The 23,976-nt window shown below is 38.1% G+C and overlaps 1 pseudogene; it reads right to left on the bottom strand.

Annotated features, from left to right (window-relative positions):
• Positions 1–23,976, bottom strand: part of LOC135098127 (calcium-dependent secretion activator-like) — a 375,310-nt pseudogene that overhangs the window by 112,987 nt on the left and 238,347 nt on the right.

Raw genomic sequence — 23,976 nt, 5'->3', positions numbered from 1 at the left:
CACCTCTCTATCATGTATAGCACGAGAACAAGCTGTGTTAAACCAAGGTTTAGAAGAAAAAGAGTGAGGAATGTACGCCTCCATGCCAGACACTATCACCTCTGTTATGCACTCAGCACACAAAGACGGGTCTCTGACACGGAAGCAGTAGTCATTCCAAGGAAAATCAGCAAAATACCTCCTCAGGTGCCCCCAACTAGCAGAGGCAAAACGCCAGAGGCACCTTCGCTTAGGGGGATCCTGAGGAGGGATTGGAGTGATAGGACAAGATAAAGATATGAGATTGTGATCGGAGGAGCCCAACGGAGAAGAAAGGGTGACAGCAAAGGGAAACATTCAGTGAGGTCACAGCTGGGTTTAATGATAAGTTCACAGCACCCCATGAACAGTGCTTTAGACCTCACTGGGAGTAATTATCGTTTCGGCAGGTGTCTACTGCCTCCTCCTCATCATCACCTTGATGTCACATGTGTGTGTGTGTGTGTGTGTGTGTGTGTGTGTGTGTGTGTGTGTGTGTGTGTGTGTGTGTGTGTGGGGATTATGGATGACTGGGTGTGGTAGGCATCTTAGTTCAGACAACTAATCACATCAGTATTGAACCAGTAAGTTACCCTCCTTATAAAACATGACAAACAATCAACAGATGAGAAGAAATTAAATTCAAGGAAAACTCAACAATGCTGCAGCTTATTTGACTACTGACTATAACTTCAGACCATTTACCTGGCTTTCGTAAAATTATGACTGCAAGATAAGATTTCTATGTGTGTGTGTGTATATATATATATATATATATATATATATATATATATATATATATATATATATATATATATATATATATATATATATATATATATATATATATATATATATATATATATATATAAAACTGAATTCTGATTTTAAGCTTTCTCAAGGTTAATATTGCAAATATGGACATCATAAACTAAAATTAATAGTTGACTGAGTTCATCTCCATACCTCAGCATGGTGCTCTTCATTCTGCTGCAAGAGGTCAGCACAAAGCTCTGCCAGGTGGATTAGGTCATCCAATTTCCTGCTAGCTGACACAGCATTCTCACCACTTAGATCCTCTGTGGAAGGAAAAAATAATAATAATTACATAATTAGTGTAAATAGCCATACTGTTTAAATTTCAAAGCATAGTTAATGTGTTTTTTGTAGACAAAGGTGTTTTTCCTCCTCCTTTTATCATGTGCCAGTGATGTCATAGATTTTGATGCATATTTAGGATACAAAAGGATGGATAGCTGATATGACTTTGAATTCCCATACTTACTGCTGAGTTCAGCACCTGTTATGTTTCCAATATTTGCAAGAATCTTTCATCACAATCACATGCAGTCACCACATGTTCATATAAAGATACAGAAATTAATGAAGATGGTAAAAGTGTCAGAAAGGAGTAGTAAGTGCAGTGATATAATATTGTATCATCTATGGGATGTCAGGATGAATCTCAAGTAGTAACAGGCAGATGAAAGGGGAAGAGTGGCAGCCAAGGTATTTATTTGTAAGAACTTATAAACCAGAAGCCCAGTAGGAGAATAAACAGAGCCAGAGATGGAAATGTCTAGTGCAGGTGTTAGCACAAAGAGGACAAGGAGAGCTGTCTCAAAAATCCAGGAGTAGGTCTACAAGTAGACCAAAAACCAAAATACATTCACTGATCTTCTTTTGACTGTTAACACTTTACAGTCAGCAACATTCGGGGTTAGAACTCCTGCCAATGAAAGTGTCACATTGCACAAACTGGCAACTTGCTCCTCCTTGGTCTGAAAAAAAAATCTGCTGGAGAAAATAAATATATGGCAACTTAGGTTAGTTCATTGTATGCTTTTGAGAGCACAGAATAACTGATTCAGTGTCTGATGTATTAACTTAAGGGAAAGTTATGTTTGCTTTAAACAAAGTGTTCTAATGAGGTGATGTGCTTTGATTGGAAAATATACTGGCCATGATTACAGAGTATGAATGTTAAGAGTTTCATTAGAATGGTGAAATGAATAGAAAAATAAGCTATATAACTATTGGCAGTGAAAAAGACTGTGAGTGCATTGGTGAAGAAATGGAGCAAAGAGGGACATGAGGATGGTGGTGGGCTTCCCCAAAATGTTTGACAACACCACGCATAGTATGAGGAGACAGTTAAAGGCATATCCTCAACTTAAATAAAAAAAAAAATGAATAAATAAAATAAAATAAAAAATATTTTGAGGCAACCCACCACCACATTTGTGGTGAGGCACATTCTCATGTTGCTCATCACTCTATTTCTTCAACACACTCAGAGTATTTTCATTGCCAATAGTAATATGGCTTATTTTTCTATTCATTTAACCATTCTAGTGAAACCCTAACATTCATACTATATAATCCTGGCATGTATATTTTCCAGGCATTGCAGATCACCTCAGTAGAAAACTTTGTTTAAAACAAACACAGGCATTTTGTTAGCCAAAGATAGGAGCAGTCACAAAAGATAACTTTCCCTTATGTCAATGTATCAAACACTGAATCAGTTATTCTATGTTTTGAAAAACATATGAGGCTAACTTAAGTTGCCATGTAGTTATTTTCTACTGGCAGATTTTTTCAGATCAAGGAGTGAGTTGCCAGTTTGTGCAATGTGATGCTCTTGTTGACAGGAGTTCTAATTGTGAAAGTCGCTTATTGTACATACAATAACCTTTCAATTGCACAAAATCCTTTACATATAATAGTCCTTTAACAGTACATGGCATTTACATATAATAATATTTCAACCAAACAAAACACTTACAAAGTATTTACAAAGAATTATCCTTAAGCACCACATTTCTATAAACAATCATATAATAGTACTCAACAATGAAGTTTACTGGGTGACGAGACTGGCAAACTACAAGAGCATGAAATGTATCCCCAGCCTGGACATGGTACATCATATGGCAGTAAAGTTTGTTCACATCAACTTTGTACCTGCTTCTATGTTTATCTATTTATTTTTTGTTTTATTATGAACAAGAAAAGACATTATCTCCTGATACTCTCACAAACTGCACAAGCAATGGCATTTGGTGACCAAACTGTGAAGGTGTGGGTGAAATTTTTATGACGATGTAGGAGAGGAAAGTAAAAGAATCATATTAGACCACAGTCTCTGCCCTTTAGGCATCATGTTTAGCAATATATTTCCAACTCTATACAACAAATGCCATACATTTGTCTGCTAAGGAATGCATATAATTTTTGGTTAGTGGCCAGCACATTATTAAAGACACTTCCTTAAATGTCTGTTTGCACTTCAATTCTGTTCTAGGCATTACCTGAGCCTCTTGTTATTCAAAGTATACTTCATAGTGGCAAAACTGAGATGGCCCATATTTTTTGCCTTAAAATAATGTTACACCAGGGGTATGGGTGTGGACGGCAGCACTGTTGGAGGTGGCAGCACTGGGAGAGGCGGGAAGGCAGAGAGAGCAGAGACGTGTTGCCTGAGAGGAAGCCAGCGTGTGCCTGCCTGCTTTGGAAGTGTTTCCTTGCCTGTTGAGTGCCCTGTTGAGTGCCTGTCGTGCCCTGGGAGACCTATGGTGCCCCTGTGAACTTGTAAAGCAGTGTACTTGCGGAGGATTTGTTAATAAATCTAGGAAATAGTGCCTGTGTTTTCCCTTGTGCCCCGGCCTCGTGTGTATGTGCATTGTCCCGGCGTTCAGAGTGTGACTTATTTGAGGCCCTGCTGCTCTAGTTTCTCGACCCGTGCCTGTGTGGATAACACGCCCTCCCGGAGTGAGGGGTGGGCGCAACAAGTCGTGTCATAGAGTGGGATCCAGGGAACAGTGAGCAGTGAGACTGTGAGTCATCATGGAGTCACAAGATGACCACCATGACAGGGCCGAGGGCGGCTCGAGTGAGGTCAAACCAGGCCAGATGGACTTGATTGCTGCCATGCTGGCTGGTATGAGGCAGGAAATGGCAGTGGACCGTGAGCCACAGGCTCAGAGGGCACGTGAGCAGGCTGAAAGGACCGATCAGCTGGCACGTGAGCAGGCTCAACGGGCAGATGACCAGGTCTGCCATCTTGAGGATGTGCTACAGAGCAGCCTTGTGCCCTTGAAGGCGGAAACACAGCAGTACACCAACCAGGCTTGCCACAGTGTCAGGAATGAACTGCTGGACAAGGTGCAGACTCTGGAAGGTGAGGTCCAGGGCCTGAGGGAGGAGATGAGGACGGAGAAGCAGCGGAGCGAGCTGGCAACAGCACGCGCTGAGGAACAGGCAGCCCCATGTGTTCTGGTGGGAACCGCTGGGGTGGCGGACCTGCTGGGGCCTGTCTGGGGCCCTTGGCAAGAACCCTCAGCTCGGGGGCCTTGCAGTGTCATGTCAGAGCTGGTGGCTGCTTCAGGGGACTGGGGAGCCATCGGAACTCCTCCCTTGAGCCCAGCTGGTGGCAGGCTGGGGCTTAGTCAACCCCCCCCCCTTCTGCCACCATCACCCCCTCTGTCTCCCTTCCCCAGCCGCCCCGCCAGCTGCCCGCACAAGTTGCGTTCTCCACCCCTCAGTCCTTCGGCTTCCCAGCGTTTGGGGAAATGCAAGCTGGTGGAGTATGACAGGAAGGTAGCCTGGGAGGCTTACGTCGCCCAGTTCGAGATGCTAGCCTTTGCCCAGGGCTGGAGCGAGGCTGAGAAGGCGCTTCAGTTGGCAACAGCACTGCGAGGCCCTGCTGTGGAGGTCTTGGGGCACCTGCTGCCAGCCCAATGCGCCTGTTATGGAAGTGTGGCAGAGGCCCTTCAGCGCCGCTTCAGGCACCACCACCAGGCCGAGGTGTACTGGGCTCACCTGAAGAAGAGGACTCGGGAGCGGGGCGAGACGCTGTCCCAGTTGGCGCAGGACGTGGAGGCATTGGTAAGAAGGTCGCATCCCGCGGCCCTGGAAGAAATGATTGTGGTGCTGGCCTGAGATTCCTTCATTGATGCCCTAGATGACCAACAGCGGCAAATCTACGTCAAGCAGGTGCACCCTGGGGACCTGCAGGTGGCGCTGGCAAGGGCCTTGGAATTTGAGGCCTTCCTGAAGATGACCAGTGGCCAAGGGGCAGCTGCCCAATCCTGCTGTGACCTCCGAGGACGGAAGGCAAAGGTGAAGGAGCCACCACCGAGGAAGGCAAGCCCAGATGGTTTTCGTGGCTCATGTTGGGGCTGTGGCGAGAAGGGCCACAGACGCAGTCGATGCCTGAGGGAACGAAGGACGCGTTCTCTCGACTGGCTGGATTCTGATGCCTTTCAGCCTTGTTGCAAGGACTGTGGCAAGTCTGGCCACCACCCCAGTCCCTGGCCCAAGCCAAAGGAAGTGGTGCAGGCGGGAATCTCGGACAGGCTGGAGAAGGGGGCCGAACCCCAGCCATCCTCAGTCCCCGGGCCCTGCCCTGTGTAAGCTGTTGCCGGACAACTAGTGCAATGCAGGTGGAGGGCTCAGTGGACGGGAACCCATGCCGCCTGACAGTGGACACTGGGGATGAGAAGACTTTGGTGTGGCCTGACATGCTGGCTGCCACTTGAGTCCAAGATGCGCCACAAAGGCTGTGTGGCATGACAGGGCACTGTGTGCAGCTCAAGGGCCCAGTGGACATTCGTATTAGCGTGGGCAGCACTGTGGAGCGGCTGCCGGTGTACATCACTGACTTTGATGAACCATGTCTGCTGAGACTCGACTACCTGATGCAGAGCAAGGCTTGTGTTTACCTTGGACGGAAGCTGGTGAGGGTGTGGCCAAGAAGTGCCCTTGCTTCTGGAGGTTGGCTGTGCAGAGGTAGTTGTGGCTGAGAGAGGTCACCTTGCCCCTAGGATGGAGGCCAGAGTCCAGTGTCGACTGTCCAGAGCGATGCGTGGATCGGAAGGCATGGTGGAGCCCACAGAAAACCTGTGACTGGCTGATGGAGTGGCAGTCGGGCAGAGCCTCGTTCAAGTGGGGGAGGAGTTAGTTAGAGGTGGCTGCTGTGAGGCCCCTGCCCGACTTCCTGGAGGATTTGGCTCACTGGAGTGCCTCTGACCTGACGGAGGCGCAGATGGAGAAGGTGCGCCACACCCTGGCTCAGTACGCAGACATCTTTAGCAGGGATGTCATGAACATGGGCTGCATGGGGTTGGTGAAGCACAGCATCAAGATGGGAATTAGTGCGCCCATCAAGAGCCCGCCCCGACATATCACACTAGCCAGGTGAGAGGAGATGCAGCACACCGTCAATGAGCTGGCAGCGCAGGGGGTGACTGAGCAGTTGGACAGTCCGTGGTCATCAGCGGTAGTCCTGGTTAAGAAGGACGGCATGCAGTGCTTCTGTGTGGACTACGGGGCACTGAATGACGTGACTGCCAAGGACTCTTACCCCCTGCCGAGGATTGATGACATGCTCGACGCGCTGGTGGGGGCCAGGTGGTTCTCCACACTCGACCTGAAGCTGGGTTACCACCAGGTGGAGATGGCAGAGGAGGACAAGCCCAAGACTGCTTTCTCCTTCGGTCAGGGCTTGTGGCAGTTCAATGTCATGCCCTTTGGTCTCTGCAACGCCCCTAGTTGTTTTGAGCGTCTGATGGAGAGGGTGTTTGGAGCGGCTGGAGGAGGTTCTGCACTGGCTGAGGAAAGCCAACCTCAAGCTCAGCCCCAAAAAGTGCTCTCTCTTTCAGTACGAGGTGCCATTCCTGGGCCATGTTGTTGGTCGGGACAGTGTGTGCACCAATCCGGAGAAGGTAGCAGTGGTGGAGAAGTGGCCCATCCCTACCAACGTGGCGGAAGTCAGGAGCTTCTTGGGCCTGTGCACATACTACCGTTGTTTCATGCAGGACTTTGCCAGTGAGGGCTCTCGCCGAAGCTCCAGAGCCCCTGGGAGGGGCCATACATGGTGGAAACAGTCCTCTCTGATGTCACGTATCAGATTCGCTGGGGATGGAAGTGACTGTCTGTTGTCCACGTGGACTGGCTGTGGCGTTACCATGGTTCGGGCCGCTACTCCTGGGGCCATGGCGGGGAAGATGAGGATGTAAGCCCCAGCAGCAGCGATGAGGAGGTGGCAGGGGCTGCCCGAGATGGGAATGAGCGTGGAGCAGGCAGCACAGCAAATGACAGTGGTGACATTGATCCTGAACTTAGGGCTAGAGACGCCCCCCCTGAGTGGCGCTGCTGACTCGCCACAGCCCACGCCTCCACCACCACAGCGACCTCGGTGGCAGAGGTGTAGAACAGGGTAGATGAGAGACTTTTGTGATGTTCCTGAGCATTAATTTTCTTTGTGTATTTCATTTATTTATTTCCACTTATTTTCTTGTGTGTATGTGTGTGTGTCATGGCAGCCGGGTCATCTGACTTGTAGGGGGGGGAATAATGTTACACCAGGGGTATGGGTGCGGGCGGCAGCACTGGGAGAGGTGGGAAGGCAGAGAGAGTGGAGACGTGTGGCCCGAGAGGAAGCCAGTGTGTGCCTGCCTGCTTTGGAAGTGTTTCCCTGCCTGTTGAGTGCCCTGTTGAATGCCTGTCATGCCCTGGGAGACTTGTGGTGCCCCTGTGAACTTGTAAAGCAGTGTACTTGCGGAGGATTTGTCAATAAACCTAGGAAATAGTGCCCACGTTTTCCCTTGTGCCCCAGCCTTGTGTGTGTGTGTGTGTGTGTGTGTGTGTCTTGTCCCGGTGTTCAGAGTGTGACTTATTTGAGGCCCCACTGCTCTAGTTTCTTGACCCATGCCTGTGTGGATAACATGCCCTCCCGGAGTGAGGGGTGGGTGCAACAATAAACATATATGAAAATAAGAAAGATCAGTGAATGAACAAAGAGTAGCACGATGTCCCTGATAATCTTTTTCCACGGGAACAAAAAAAAATCTATGTGTGGTAAGCATTCCAATCACAGCAACATGCAACACTAAATACTTAAAACAATAAATTTCTTCAAGTTTACCATTCAGAGATATATTCTGAAGGAAGAGTTCAAGGACAGTGTAGATGAAGGGGATGATAAAGACTTAAATATGCATGGATATGTGATTATATTCCAGTGTATGGGAAAACAAGGGAAGAAGTTCAGTGACAATTAATAGGGAAGTGCTTGATAGGTTCTGAGACACTCATCCTTGTGCATGTGAATATGGAAGCTGGATGTGAAGAGACTGATGATTGATAAGATGTGGATGGAGGAAATGAAAATGGTATTAGTAATAATGGTGGACATGTTAAAAATTAACAAGAACAGTAAAAAATTTAAGTATTTGTTCTTTCTTTTTCATTTTATGGATTCTATCACATATGATTATGAAGTTACAGATATTCAAAAATGTGCATTGAGTTTAAACTGACACCATTTTTTTTTCAATATGAAATAATAAAAAAATACCATTGGGCATGGAAAGACATGAAAATTATTGTGGGAAGTCCATAAAGAAAATGTAACAACAAAGATATATAAATGGGTATACAGTAAAATCCCTCTTATCTGGCACCAATGGGACCGCCGACAAGCCGGATACTTGAATAGAAGTGAAATTATGACCACAATCACCACCGTACACTCACGCATCTTACCATAACAAAGATCAGCTGATCTCAATCAGCAGCTGATCTGATCAGCTGCTTAAGTGTAAGCACAACACGCTTCCTCTTTTCTACAACCTTAGGCATGATGAAGGCGTCAGGCGATAAACAGTGCACACGTGGGACTGAGTCACTGAGTAAACACAGTGCAGTGGCCCGTGGGTGGCACGAAGCAGTGCGCTCTGGTGGCGAGGGGACAAAGTATGCCTCATGCGGGAATTTTAATAGATTTTATGAGTACACATTGATTTTTTATTGATTTTAAGGCTCGGGGAAAAATGTGCCGGATACTTGAAGCTGCCGGATACTCGAATGCCGGATGAGAGGGATTTTACTGTATTCATCATTCTACTGTCTGCCATCCTTGGACACTTGGTCTATTATATCCAATGCTTAATAAAAAGCAAAATGCTTATCTGTGTTTTTTTTCAATATAAAAAAAAATGAAGAATGAAGTCTTTCCTGTGGTTATGCATTGTACCTTTAATTCCTGAGTGTGAAATTGAAGGGAGAAGTAACCAGTAAGGGATATTCATAAACAAAACATGCTATCCCAGTTGTTACTACATACAGTACAAAGTAAAAAAAAAAAAATAAATAAATAAATAAAATAAATATATAAATAAATAAAAAACAAATGAATAAAATGAATAAGTAAATAAATAAATAGTTAAATAAATAAAAATAAATAAGTAAATAAATAAAAATAAACAAATAAATAAATAAATAAACAAACAAACAAATAAATAAATAAATAAATAACTAGTTACTATAATTGTAGTAACCATGCAAAAAGCATTTACCTTGAAGGGTTGATTCACCACCTAGGGATTAAAAATATTTTACTTTAGCATTAGTCACTGAATCTTCATTTATGATGGAGAACACTATCTCATTAAAGGTAACTTCTTCAGCACAGAAAAAAATTCTGTTTTTTTTTTATGTGAATGCTCATTATAGGAAAAGGAAAACTAAAGTCTATATTCATACTACTATAGTGATCAAGAGTAACAAACCCTCAATTCTGGTTTCTGCTGAGAGACAAGTGTAGTTGAGGAGAGCAGCATTTTCTAGGCACTTCTTAATCATGCCTCTCACTTCTTCAGGTGGAACTGGAGTAACTATATCCTTCATCAACACCTGCATACAAGAAATCAGCGTAATACATTTGTGTGAAATAACAGCCCATTTTGAAAGACATGTTCATCATTTCTTCTAGCTATTCCTAACAAAGTACTCACCCGTTCAAGTAAAGATAATGTGGCTTTAAGGGCACCTTCTGGTCGACCAAATGGGAAACAATACCTGTCAAAATAAAACATTTTGTTGAAACTGGAAAAGCTAGAAGTAGTTATTCATTGCTATTTACTCTCGTTGGTTGTTTAAAGAATTATTGGTTGCTAATATTTTGGTCATATGAAAACAATATTACTTTTGAGATTCTTCACTCCTCCAACCAAATAAATAACTAATGAAAAAAAAATGAATCTATGAAACTTGCTTTTGTGTCTTAATTTCTTCCTAATAATTATTATCATGGAACATGTACTTCAATTACTATTAGAATTTTCAATCTTAATATAAAATATTTACAAAGAAAATGCTTGTTTGACTTTGAGAATATAGTTATAAATATCGTTCATGATGCCACAATACATCTTATATGTAACTATTATTCCACTGTAATATCCACATATATTTTTATATTTTAGATACAGGACATGGTGAAAAATGTGGAAACGAAGAGGGAATGAGAACTCTGCAAGAATGGAAAATGATAAGATTATTAGATCATTTTGATGAAAAGGACATTAAGTACTGAAGTAAAATATGTATTTTAGGAATGCAATAGTATATTAGTCCTGGTAGTAACATATGCAAGAGGAAGCTGGACATAAAGCAAAAAGTCAAAGATACAGAACAGAAGCAGTGCAGTGATTCACAAGAAAATCTGAATATTGTTTTCATCACAATTTAGCTTTTAAGGGACTAGACAATAAGTCCAATATATTGAGTAATTACTGAACTGAAAGACATACAATTCTTAATTTACTGAGAAAGCAGGTGCAAGAAGAGTGGATATGTAATGGAAATAAATCAAAGAAAATTAAAACAGAAAAGGCAAAACACAACATAAAGTAATCATACAACTAGCAGAGTTACACATAACACCAGTAAAATGCCTCAGAAGGCAATTGATGAGCGAAGATGTCACTAATGTATCAGTGGAAGAGGTTTTTCAACAAGTGAGAGAGAGAGAGAGAGAGAGAGAGAGAGAGAGAGAGAGAGAGAGAGAGAGAGAGAGAGAGAGAGAGAGAGAGAGAGAGAGAGAGAGAGAGTGTGTGTGTGTGTGTGTGTGTGTGTGTGTGTGTGTGTGTGTGTGTGTGTGTGTGTGTGTGTGTGTGTGTGTGTGTGTGTGTGTGTGTGTGTGTGTGTGTGGTGAATTCAGGCACCCCACACATTGTACATTTGCCAAAACTTTGCAAAAGCCTAATGGTTGTGCTATATACCATTGGATAGAAAATTTCATTCTGCATTCAGTGCTCTCTGACAGTCACATTACAAAAAGTTTTATACTGTATTTTGCACATGCACAGTATTGTTGTAAGTTTAACATGCTTTTTTGCCATAACTTGCATAACTCTTATTAACAACAAAATTTGAGCTTAATCAATGAATTAGTTGAAAAGCTGGAATTTTTACTTTACACATGCACATTGCTACTTGGAAGTTGGCAAAGAATTTTATCAAAATTATAACAACATGACACCTCTTAAGTTTCACTGAAATTTGTTGAGTAGCTTTTGAGAAATCCTATTTTTGACACCCTTCTACCTTTTGCAATTTACCCAATGACTTCACCCAACAGAAAAGATGAAAGCTATATCATATAAAACTGACAGAGTTGTGCTATCAGAGTTGTGATATCATACAAAATTATCATACAAATGATAATGATGATGCAAACTTGAGTATGTCCTTGACAAATCCAGCTTAAAGATTCTTGGGATTCATTTCAGAACTTAATGTTAATTTGCACTTACATAAAATTTGTAATTTGGTGTTCAAGTAAAACTCTTAGTCTCTCCTTGATGTGTTGGAAGCGCTCCTTCTCTTCTGCCAGGACGGTCCCCACACCATCAGGTCTGAATGAAGAAGGAGTGTTACGGCAGGACAAAATGAGGGCTTCAGTCTGAGTAATGAAGGGAGGGTGTTTCATGAACTATAACCAACTATATCTTACTTAGTCTTAAGTCCCATAATTTACATTACACTGAAAATATTTACTGCTACTAGAAAGGATTTATTGCTGCACTGTAAAATCATAGATATGAATTGAGGGAAATTAAGAAACTATGCTGTCACCTAAGAAGGAACCTCAGCAGCTGCATTATAAAAATATAACTACTCAGACATGAGCCCAATACACTGTGTAAAAGTTGAATGTCTCACTTTTTTCATACATTCTGAAGCTATATATTTCTGATGCAAATTAACTTCATACATTAGATGCTCAAAATAGAAATACAAAGCATGAGGATGGTTAATGTTGTTTTAAATATTTGGTTATGCAACTAATATATAATGATTCAGAGTATACTTTACATGATGTAAATGGCTTGATATGACAACCTTATTCTAAAGTCATGAATACTGATGGCAGACAAAGATGCATCAAGCATAAATTAACGTAACAAGTGGGCATGGCCGATGCAGTTTGCATAAAACCTGCCATGCAGTAGTGATTATTTTGCAAAAGCATTATTTCTTTTCATATTTCATATGCACCCAAACTATCTCAAATCAAATTAAAGCACATATTCTGGCACAGATCCCGACCACATCAGCAGAATTAGAAGAAAACAGAAAAAACTATGAAACTTATATTACAAATTTGCAATGAACTTTCATTGCTTATGCTGTGTTAATTTTTATATTGATGTATAATGAGTTACTGAGAATAAGAGACTGCATGGTGGTGGTAGTGGTGGCAGAGCTTCTGTGAGCCACCCTAGGGTGTACCATCAGTGCTCAGCAGGCAGGGTGAGTGACCTTGTCTCTGAGGTGTTGACCCACCACACTCTTAATCATTAAAATAACACTGCTGTCTAGTTAGAACCACCCAAATCTCTGTCTATCGAGTTGGGGGTTGGAGACAACAGGAACCAGCTGTGGCCTGGCCTGATTCACTCTCAAAAGAAATCAAGGCATCCTGCAGACATACATACATACATACATACATAGTGCATACACACATGTATAATGATCATTAGATTGCCAATCAGGCATGGAGAGATGTTCTGCCATTTTTTTCTTTTCTTTTTTTCCTCTTTTATGATCATACACTATAAAATGTTCATGCCTGGGTCTGAATAAAATGGGTAAAGCTGCACAGAGATGTGGGCAAACTAAAATCTATTGGCCAAAAAAAAAAATAAATAAATAAAAATAAATAAATAAATAAATAAATAAATAAATAAATAAATAAATAAAAATAAAAATGAAAATAAAATAAAATTCTTCTCTCATGAATAAATCATGTTCAAGTGTATTATGAAGAACAGTACTTAATACAATTATGAAACACTGAGATAATTGGTGTGAAAACTGCTGTTTCAATATGATACATATCATGATATGATTGTAATGTAGTGTTATATGAATACCCACATGGATGCTTGTTTGTTGTCTATTTTCCTGGTTGCAAGAAGCTTGATAAGAGAGAGGGAACTACATCTACATAGTTCATAATGTAAGTATGAGGGAAGTAAGTATTTAGCGTCTTAAGAAATTTTAGCCAGGAAAATTTCTGCAGAGAAGAATCACACCTATAAACAAGTAAGTTTCTCAGTAAATTCCTAATGCATTAAAAAAAAGTGGCACTGAAAAAAAGAGGTTGCTTGGAAAGATCACAGTTCCATGCAGATTGACAAGGTGCTGACAAACACCCATGGATTCAAAACAGTAATTGTAACTTGGAATGAAGGCATTATCATAAGTAACTAAATCTGAACTAATGGAACTACTAAAAATGCACAGAATAAGAACAATCATGCTACTCACACTAAATAAAGTTCAGCATGATATGCATTATTTGTCCTAACTGAATATATCAACTGCAACATTTCAAGTTACTGGTGCACAATGCAATAGACTCGTGAATGACATGAATATAAAATTGCAATAAATGCTCATCATGAAGCATAACATTTTCCATCTGTAATAAAAGAAATATTCAAAATACTGGCATACTAATTATTCATATGCTTATAAAAATTTAAAATGTGTTGTGTATATCTAGCAAACTATGTAATTATAAAGATGGTTCTAGATTATATTACCATGAAATCCAATCTTCTACACTACTTTCCTTTTCAACATACCTTGTTGGAAATGGTACATTAGGGGCTATTGGGCCTTGAGTTTGTTCTTGGCTATGGACAGAAGACAAAATGGTGTCAGATGAAAACTAAACGTACCAATGTATCCTACTAAGATCATTTTATATACTATGTCGTTATTTCCAAGCAAGCTAATTTTGTTTATATACTTCCAATAAGGATGTATATTAAGAGTTAGGCAATGATATTTCTAGATTTTTTTTTATCCAACTACTTAGATCTTGCACCCAAGAACAGAGTGAAAATGACTATCAAAATATAATCACTGTAAATTTTCAAAATAACTGTATAATCATTGCCAGTTATGGAGAGTTCCTCACTTCTCTGGTACATGTATCTCAATTTTAGTATGTTTGTTTAGGCTGTCAGACCAAATTCACTGTATATATATATATATATATATATATATATATATATATATATATATATATATATATATATATATATATATATATATATATATATATATAAAACTGTTACAATAAGATTATTATAAAATTAATTATAATCTCTCCATACAGTAAGAAGGTGGTTTTGATTTCCAAATCAAATATGTTCCAAGGAACATATGATAATGGTTAATACCAAGTATCAGATCAAATTTTCTTTCATCAACACTGTCCTAGATGATACCAATGGTACAAACTACTGTAGAATAATCTCTCTTACACTCATTTACATCCATAATATTTTTCTTACTTTTCAAGTTTTAAAGAATGCTTCATATTAATATATCTACTTCAAATACCATATTTACTTAATGCCAGAATAGTTATGGCCATGTTCATGGGCTGCTACCTGGTGGCATGTCCTGTTGGCCACATACTGGATACATTTTACTGAACAACATCACATTACAGTCTTACACAACACGGCACACGTCCTGTCTACAGCCAATCAGTGCATATTACAGCAGGGATACATCAAGGATTATTACCAATAATTGTTAACATCAGAGTGGTTGGTGCCACAATAACTGATCAGTGGCTCAGACTCTTTGGAATTTTTTCATATAGGGAAAAACCTTTGGGTACATCACCAAATACACATTGTTATCTCTAACCATTCATTGACTGGAAATATGTTATCATGAAATATCAATCAGCCATGCTTTAAACATATAATGTAGCATGCATAAAAAAAGAAAAAAGAAAAAAATTCACATTAACTGTAATTAGCTCTTTCAAAAGAAGACTGAAACTGTAAGAATGTCATAGGAAGGAAATCAACTTGCATACCTAAATTACTGAATGTCTTGAAACCACTGTGATGTAACAAAATCCAATTTGAAACAGGGGAGGCCAAAGGTCAATACAAGTGACTTTCAATATTACAAATGAAAAAATGAAACCCACTTTATGTAAATAGTAAGGAAGGGAAGCTCATTATGTATGGTTTGATTTTCAAATATACTGACACATAGGCTAACAAGGTAATTTCGAATGTCACCAGGTTAGGGAGTAGTGCGGGTCATACAGCAAATGAGTGAAAGTGGCTAGAACTTTCAAACAGCAGATTTGCCACTTTACCTAAACTCTCAAACACACTTGCTTCTCCTTCCCTGATCAAGTTTTACTGACCTCATATTTTGAAAACAGTGGCATATAAATAAAAAAAAAAATAAGCACTGTTTTTCCACAAAATAATTTTCTTAGCATTATCTCTTAACTGAATAAAACTTACCAAAATGTAGAAGCAACTGTATTAAGAAATTCACACAAGATTTATCACACTCAAACCTGCATGATCAGGAAAAGGAGTTGGCAGTGTTGAAGAGAGACTAGGGGAGGTGTGGGTGACAAGTGTGTGTGTAACTAACCCTACTGACACTGTCCCATCCTCGGCGGGGCTGAGAGCGATGTGGGGTGGGGGGAGAACAGCTATATTAGCAGTCACAACCCATATTTCCTGGTTTTGGTATAGTTTGTCCCATGAGTACTACCATGTATGTAGCTTACTTAAATTCAACATACATGCAGTTGATCTACTATTTGTAATATAATAAAATTTCAGGCACTCACACAAAAGCACACTTGTACTTTGACTCTTTTCATCTTTCTCCTGGTAGCATCCTTCTTTATTGCTCCATATATTTTTACCTCAATAATCAGGGCAATGAATTTGAGTAAGATTTCATTTCAGTCAACATCAAGGCATAGCATCTTATGCCTAACTATTATAGTGACATTTCCATTGATTATTACTGATCAGAAAATCCTTCATACAATATACTGTTTTACATAAACTAAATATGTAATTTAACTTTTACAACATATACTGTAAACTGATGTGTGAGTAGACACACACACACACACACACACACACACACACACACACACACACACACACCGTGAGATCAGCTACCTACAGGCTGTACATGCTGTGCAGACTCAGGTCGCTGGGGACGCCGACAGATGAGTTAAGGGGGGTGTACCTTACCTTCATCCTCCCCAAACTCATGTACGCCTCCCCAGCGTGGTCCTCCTCCCTCACACACACTCAACAGCTACAGCTAGAGAGTGTGCAGAAAAGGGTGTGCAGGGTCATCCTTGGCCCTGCATACACCACCTATGAAGAAGCCCTGACCACCCTGAATCTGTCCAGAATATCCACCAGGCACTGAGAGGCTCTGGAGAAGTTTGGGAGGGGACTACTGCATCATCCGCGTCTCAGAAACATGCTGCCGCCCGACGCGCCTCGCCCTGTCCGTGCCACCAGACACCACAACAAAATAACACCCCTGAAGGCGCCGCGCACGGACCGGTACAGACTCAGTGCGATTCCCACCATGGTGCGAGCCATCAATCAATAGTATTTCCCTCCTAGATTAGACTTACCTTTAGGATTCATGTTAAGTTTTTCCCCATCCCCTATGTACATTTTCAGTTTGTCAACTGCCTAAATAATAAACCGTTTATTATTATTATTATTATTATTATTATTATTACACGCACACACACACACACACACACACACACACTGTAATTATATATATATATATATATATATATATATATATATATATATATATATATATATATATATATATATATGAAGGATCTCTGCAAGGATGCATGAAATGTTGATCAACACAAATGGCAATCATGAATAGTTTTTCTTGACACCTCCAGCAGAAAGATGTTACACATTCAAAGCACAGGAGAATAATTATAAGTTAACCTAAATAACTTCAGCACAAAAAAGAGAAACTGAATAAAAAAATAAAAAAAAACATGAAGAGGCTATCTTTAATAGTGATAAGAGCAAATATATTGTAACTATAATGAAGAGCAATTATGTCCCCATTCAATCACTGTCATTCCACTACATTCACAAAATTACACTCAGAAAATTTCATTAAAACTACCACATACACTGAATTAGTAAGAAATGGATTTTTATTTTAATTACAGATTTCCTACAACTTATAAATTAAGAAGAAAAAAAAAGGTCAATAATATATAGGCAATTATGTGAAAATTTTGAGATACTGAGGCCCTTTGAAAAGTTATAACAGAAAAAAAAACCCTCATATTAAATCAATTATAATAAACAAGTTTTATAAACTTTATCTGCTTTATATAAATCAAGAAGTGACTCCTTAAGACATACCTTAATGCTTGATGACTGCCAAAAAAAAAAAGAAGAAAAAAAAGAAAGAAAGGAAAAAAAAAAAACACAAACTCTCATCAGTTAAAGTGATAAGGAATAACCAGAATGACCCATCTGAAAGCATTCTATGAAAAGCCTTAATAAATACTCCGAATACTGTACACATGTAAAATTGGTAAAAGAACAGGTATGACTGAATATGAATAAAAGCAAATGAGTTATTGAAAGCTCAGAAAATTTAAGTTCCAAAGTGTTTACAGATGGTAAATCACAGATGACAACAATTGCTGGAGATTATGTACACTAGTTTGGCAAACTTGCAAGTTATTATCTAGGTATCTGACAGAAATACCAGCCCTTACTCATCTGTCAGTAAGATAAGGATTGCCTTAAAAATGTAAAGCTATACCCTATACTAAACCAAGATACACTAATTTTGGCCTGGATTATAACTTTACAAATATCGTTTGTCTTCCCAGTTTTCCTTGGTTTTCCTTGTGAGGAATGCTTAAAATAGTTTGAGGCTATCTAACATACATAAAGATCTTCAATTATATTTGAATAATCTACTTAATATTAAATCTTAAGTTTTTAAAAGTTGACATCATGAAAGGGGTACATAACTAAATACAAGCCATGCAGGTAATGTAGCTTCCCATAACACATGTCTATAATGAAGTAGATGTTTGGTATTCATAAAATCTAAATCTTTCCGAGCACTTCCTTTCTAGCAGAAGCCAACTTTATTTAGAGTCAGCCCAGAAACTGAAATAACTCTTGTTAAATAATTTCACTTATAAAGCAGAACTGCTGGTAATACATTCTATGAGACAGAATTGTTAAGCCACTAAGTACTATCAAGAAATTTCTAAAGATATGATAAAGACACTCCTACAGTAATAGATTTCAGTTCCAGGCACTACCTGACACTGGATGAGTTTTAGACTTATTAACAGATGGCAAGATTATGCAGAGGGAAGGCTGAGTACAAAGACAAATACAATAAATAGAACAGGCAAGGGAAACAATTATTTAGTCAACTTACACCACCAAGACAGAAAAAAAGTGTAAGGATTAAGGCATCAAACATGAACAGTTAGAATATATTTTGGTGTGTCATAGAAGCTGTATGCAATTCAGTTCTATTTGTCTCAAAAATTAATATGAAACCTTCCTTATTACAGTTTATATCTTATAACCTAACACATAATTTATATCCAATCTAAGCTAAACCCCTTCAGCTGACTGGTTGAACTAGTATTTCACAAAAGTCTTTAATTGGTTGATTGGTTGGTTGTCAGTCAGTCAGACTGACACAGGCTGCTCTCAGCTGCTCTCAACAACATCATATTCACAAACTTTCAATGTAACTTAGATTCATTGTGAAATATTTGATATTAGTAAAAATAAGAGTAGTTATATAATTTCAAACATGTACATAACAAATTAGACTGAATAAAATAAAGTGAATTTATGTAAAGAGTGCAGATTAAAAATATTTATGCATGTTTCTTGATTATGCAGAAATTCTATGAAATTGATGAATTACTGAGAAATTTAATTATGGTGACAGTTAAGGTGTTATTTTTGTTCTATTCCAAGCTATACATTCATAATTTTCACTTTATAGAACATCTGATAAAAACTTCATGATCAGAAGAAATAATTCTCTTTCTGAAATTCATTTTTACAATGAATCACGTGTTTCATAACAATCAAATGTGCATAGACAGTTCTGTACATTCTTTTACATATATTCACATGGAACTGATTAGTATAAAAAAAACAAAAAAACAATATGTGTTCCTTTGAAGGAAGTAATTATGTTATTTCACACAATTTATAAGATGGAATACTGATATTGAGAGGGAAGAATCGCACAAGAAGAAATGGAACTAGGCCAAAGCAAATTTTACTGACCTTATGAAGTTCTTCAATGAAACTGACTGGAGGACAATGAAGGGATTAAGTGATGTGCAACAGAAATGTGTCAATAAGTTCTCAAAACTAAACAAATATTTTAATAACAAACTGTAAGAAATTAACATAAATTACACTAGAATTAATGGTATAAGTGATGACTATTTATGATGGTGTTAATGGGCTATGGATAGATTGGGAATGTTTGGAGTGATGCTATGAAAATTTCTTTGTGGTTGTTTTGTGCCACAGGAGAAAATCTGTGAACATATGAATTCATGGAAAGTGAAACCATGGAAACGGGAGGCAGTCCATTAGTATGATGAAACATCATGTGCATGTAATTCTAGATGGACCAACTCATATAAAATTACATAGCCCATCAAAGAGAGCATCTCACAGAAGTTTCTGTCAGACACTGCCTGGCTATGGCAACCAATCAGCATCTGTTGTGAGTAATTAGTTTAGCCAATCAGCTGAACTGATCTATATGTCTATATTTGGTTGTGACAAGTTCATATGGTACTGAAGGGAAAGAACATAGCTTAAATAAATTTGTGCCAGATTGAAAGGGATAAGCAATAACTCTGTTTAGATTTAGATGGCTGCTAGGTACTTTTTAATACAAATTGGAAACTATATTATTTTATATTCATACATAAATTTATTGATATCATCTCTGTCCATTCCAATAATATATCTACAATTAAGTTATGTTTTCTTCAACCTTAATATGCCCCCTTTTTAAATTTCACTATTGTACAAGAATGTTTTTCAGGTTGTGAATGTGGATATATGCATATCTGCCCAGGAATGTTTGCTAGTTTTGAACCTGGAAATAATTCCCAGACAAGGGCTACATGACACAATGTGTAACTGCATCAGTCTTATCTATTTTCTGATGACCAGTGCACAATCTGATGAAATATAATATTCAATACTGGACATGGCTAGAAAGAAATTGTTAACCCTCTCAGACACCGCTGAATTAAAAATAAATTTTGACCACTTACCAACATTTCATCTTTTATCACTAAACATCTAACCCCATAAATTAATCTTGAGAACAATATCATGCAAATAAAGAGAAGTTGAAACCATTTTATAGGAATCAGTGCTACAGTATATATATATATATATATATATATATATATATATATATATATATATATATATATATATATATATATATATATATATATATATATATATATATAAGGATGAGTGATGCAACAATTAATGGGTAGCTACATCTATTACAGAGTTTGTTTCACAAGAATACTACCAAGACATTTTCCATACTAAGGGCAAAGGCAGTGCAGTATCACCATTGATTTTCCAAATCATGAAATGATACTTCTGGTAAGGTATTTTACAACAGCAATTATAGTATACAACTTTGCAGCCCAATGCCTTAAGTCCGCTGTGTCAATAACACATGACAGTGCATGAGAGGATTAAATATATTTCAACCTTGCTTTACAACAAGAAAGCATAATTCTTATCCTTATTAATGAAATATAAAAGCTTTAGTTCCAAGAATAGTGCTGTAAATGGGATTCCTCATAAGCATTATAAAAGTCACACTTGTTCTGGCATTAATGATGATCATGAGGATGTTAAGAAAAGATAGCATGAAATGTCTTACAAAGTCACATATGGGAACTCTGGAATAGAAGAATAAGATTCACTTGTGCAACAATCCCAGTTGTTTGCCAAAATTCACTGAAAAATATTTTAGTCTGCAATTGTTTCCTAAAGTCAACTGAAAAATATTATAATATATTTGAAAAAAAAAATGTGTGTGTGTGTGTGTATAATATATATATATATATATATATATATATATATATATATATATATATATATATATATATATATATATATATATATATATATATATATATATATATATATATATATATATATATATATATATATATATATATATATATACAGCAAAGTCCCATTATACAAGCATCCATTATACAAGACACAGAAGATACAAGATGTGTAAATTAGGGACTATTTTCTTTATACGAGCACAAAATCTGAAGATAAGGTGAGTAAAATTATAAAGTTTAAAATGTGCACCTTCCTGCACCCTCCTGCTAACACATCCAGGCTGTATGGTGATGGTGCTATATGATTCAGATGCATAAAGATGAGCTTGTGAGCAGTGGAAGAGAACTGTGCACCTCTCTCCTGTCCATTCATTCTCCCAAGTCCCATCAGTCCTTAACTCTGTGTCTCTCAGATTCCCACTATTATGGCCTTACTGCTCATCTTTATACTTATACTCTATCTTCATTTTTGCTTGCATGTATAATTACAATACAGAATAAGTATAGTGTATGTACAGTCCTTCATGTAAGTGATCAGTGCTTGCATGTGTTATAGTGTTACTGCTGGCATGTTCCTTCATTCACTGTCTTTGGTGTGGTATTGTGTGTGTGTGACTGACAATGTGGTATTTAGATTGTGCCTTATTTTGTCTCTCAAGTGCTAACTATGCCTCCCAAGCAGCCAATGAATTACAGTGCAAGTCCCTGCACTAAGACACTAAGACTAAGTGAACTAGAGTGCCAATAACACTTGCAGAGGGTAGAAATTGTAAAAAAGCACAGGAGTGGTGATGCATTAGCTATGCATTGGTGAGTGTTATACAAGTTTTATATGTTTAATCAATTTTAAATAATGTTCTTTGTATGATCTTATCTCTTTCTGGTTGCTTTATTTACAGTTCTGTAATATAGACACATTTTTTGCGTTTGGTATCTTACATTTTAGCTTGAAAACTTGCCTTTGACAAGGGTTAAGGAATGTAATCCATTAGTTACGTGTTAACTTATACAAGAAGTTGGAACATGAGCAATTCAAATGAAACCTAACTGCTTGTATCATAGGGACCTCCCTGTGTATATATATATATATATATATATATATATATATATATATATATATATATATATATATATATATATATATATATATATATATATATATATATATATATATATATATATATATATATATATATATGTGTGTGTGTGTGTGTGTGTGTGTGTGTGTGTGTGTGTGTGTATTTACCTAGTTGTGTTTTACAGGAAAAGAGCTATGCTCATGCTGTCCTGTCTCTACATCTATAAGCATCTAGCTTAACTTTAAATTCATGAATATTTTTTGCTTGTACCAATGTTTCATCTAAGTTGTTCCATATTTCTGTGCTTCTATTTGGGAAACCATATTTCTTGACATCTCTTCTACTTGCTGTTTTCTTCAATTTCACTCCATGTCCTCTTGTAGCTCTTGAGTCCCACACAAATGAGTCTTCTTTTGTCAACTTGATCCTTACCCTTTAAAGCTCTGTATATAGCAAGCAAATCTCCTCTTTCTCTTCACTCTTGTAATGATGGAAGCTTCAGTCTCCTTAATCTTTCTTCATAGGTTAAATCTCTCAAACTTGGTACCAATTTGGCTGCAGCTCTTTGGATCCTTTCTATTTTCCTTATTTCCTTTTTATTATGGGGTGACCAAACAATTGTGGCATATTCCAGTTTTGGTCGAATCACATATTCCATCAACTTTTTCATCATCTCTTCATCCATATAAGCAAATGCCCCTTTCATCTTTCTTAGTAACTCATAAGTTTCTCCAACTATTTTGTTTACATGTTTTACTGGTGATAAATTATCACTTATTGTAATTCTCAAGTCTTTTTCTTCTTTGATTTTCTTAATTTCCACTTCTCCCATGGTGTAGGAACTTGTCAATCTTCTTTTGCTTTTTCCTAATTCCATCACCTTGCATTTCTTTGCATTGAATTCCACTTACCATTTCTTACTCCATTTATATATCTTATTTAGATCTTTCTGTAATATTTCACAATCCATATTGTTTTCCCACTCTTTTCAATAATTTTGCATCGTCTGCAAACTGTCAACCTCATCCACCATATCTTTGACATACACCAGAAACATTATGGGGGCTAAGACTGTCCCCTGTGGTACTCAACTTGTAACTCTACACCATTCTGATTTTTCTCCCTTTTATTACTTTTCTCATTTCTCTATCCCTCAAGAAGTCTGTAATCCAATTCAGTGTGTTTCCTTGCAAACCCCCTATATTTTGAATTTTCCATAGCAGTCTCTGGTGTGGTACCTTATCAAATGCTTTTTTTAGGTCTAAATAAACACAGTCTGCCCAATCCTCTCTCTTGAATTATATCAATTGCTCTACTATAAAAGTTCACTAAATTCGTGAGATAAGATCTTCCACTTCTGAAACCAAATTGTGTCAGTCAATGTATGTGTTTCTTCTAAATATTCCATCCATCTGTTTTTAACTATTTTTTCTGCTATTTTTGCCACCACACTTGTTAGGGACACTGGTCTGTAATTCAATGGATCTTCTTTATTACCTCCTTTAAAAATGGGCACAATATTGGCTCTCTTCCAGTCTAAAG

This window comes from Scylla paramamosain, unplaced genomic scaffold (genome assembly GCF_035594125.1).
Source record: "Scylla paramamosain isolate STU-SP2022 unplaced genomic scaffold, ASM3559412v1 Contig46, whole genome shotgun sequence".
Classification (NCBI taxonomy): Eukaryota; Metazoa; Arthropoda; class Malacostraca; order Decapoda; family Portunidae; genus Scylla; species Scylla paramamosain.
This window is presented reverse-complemented; position numbering and strand designations above follow the sequence as displayed.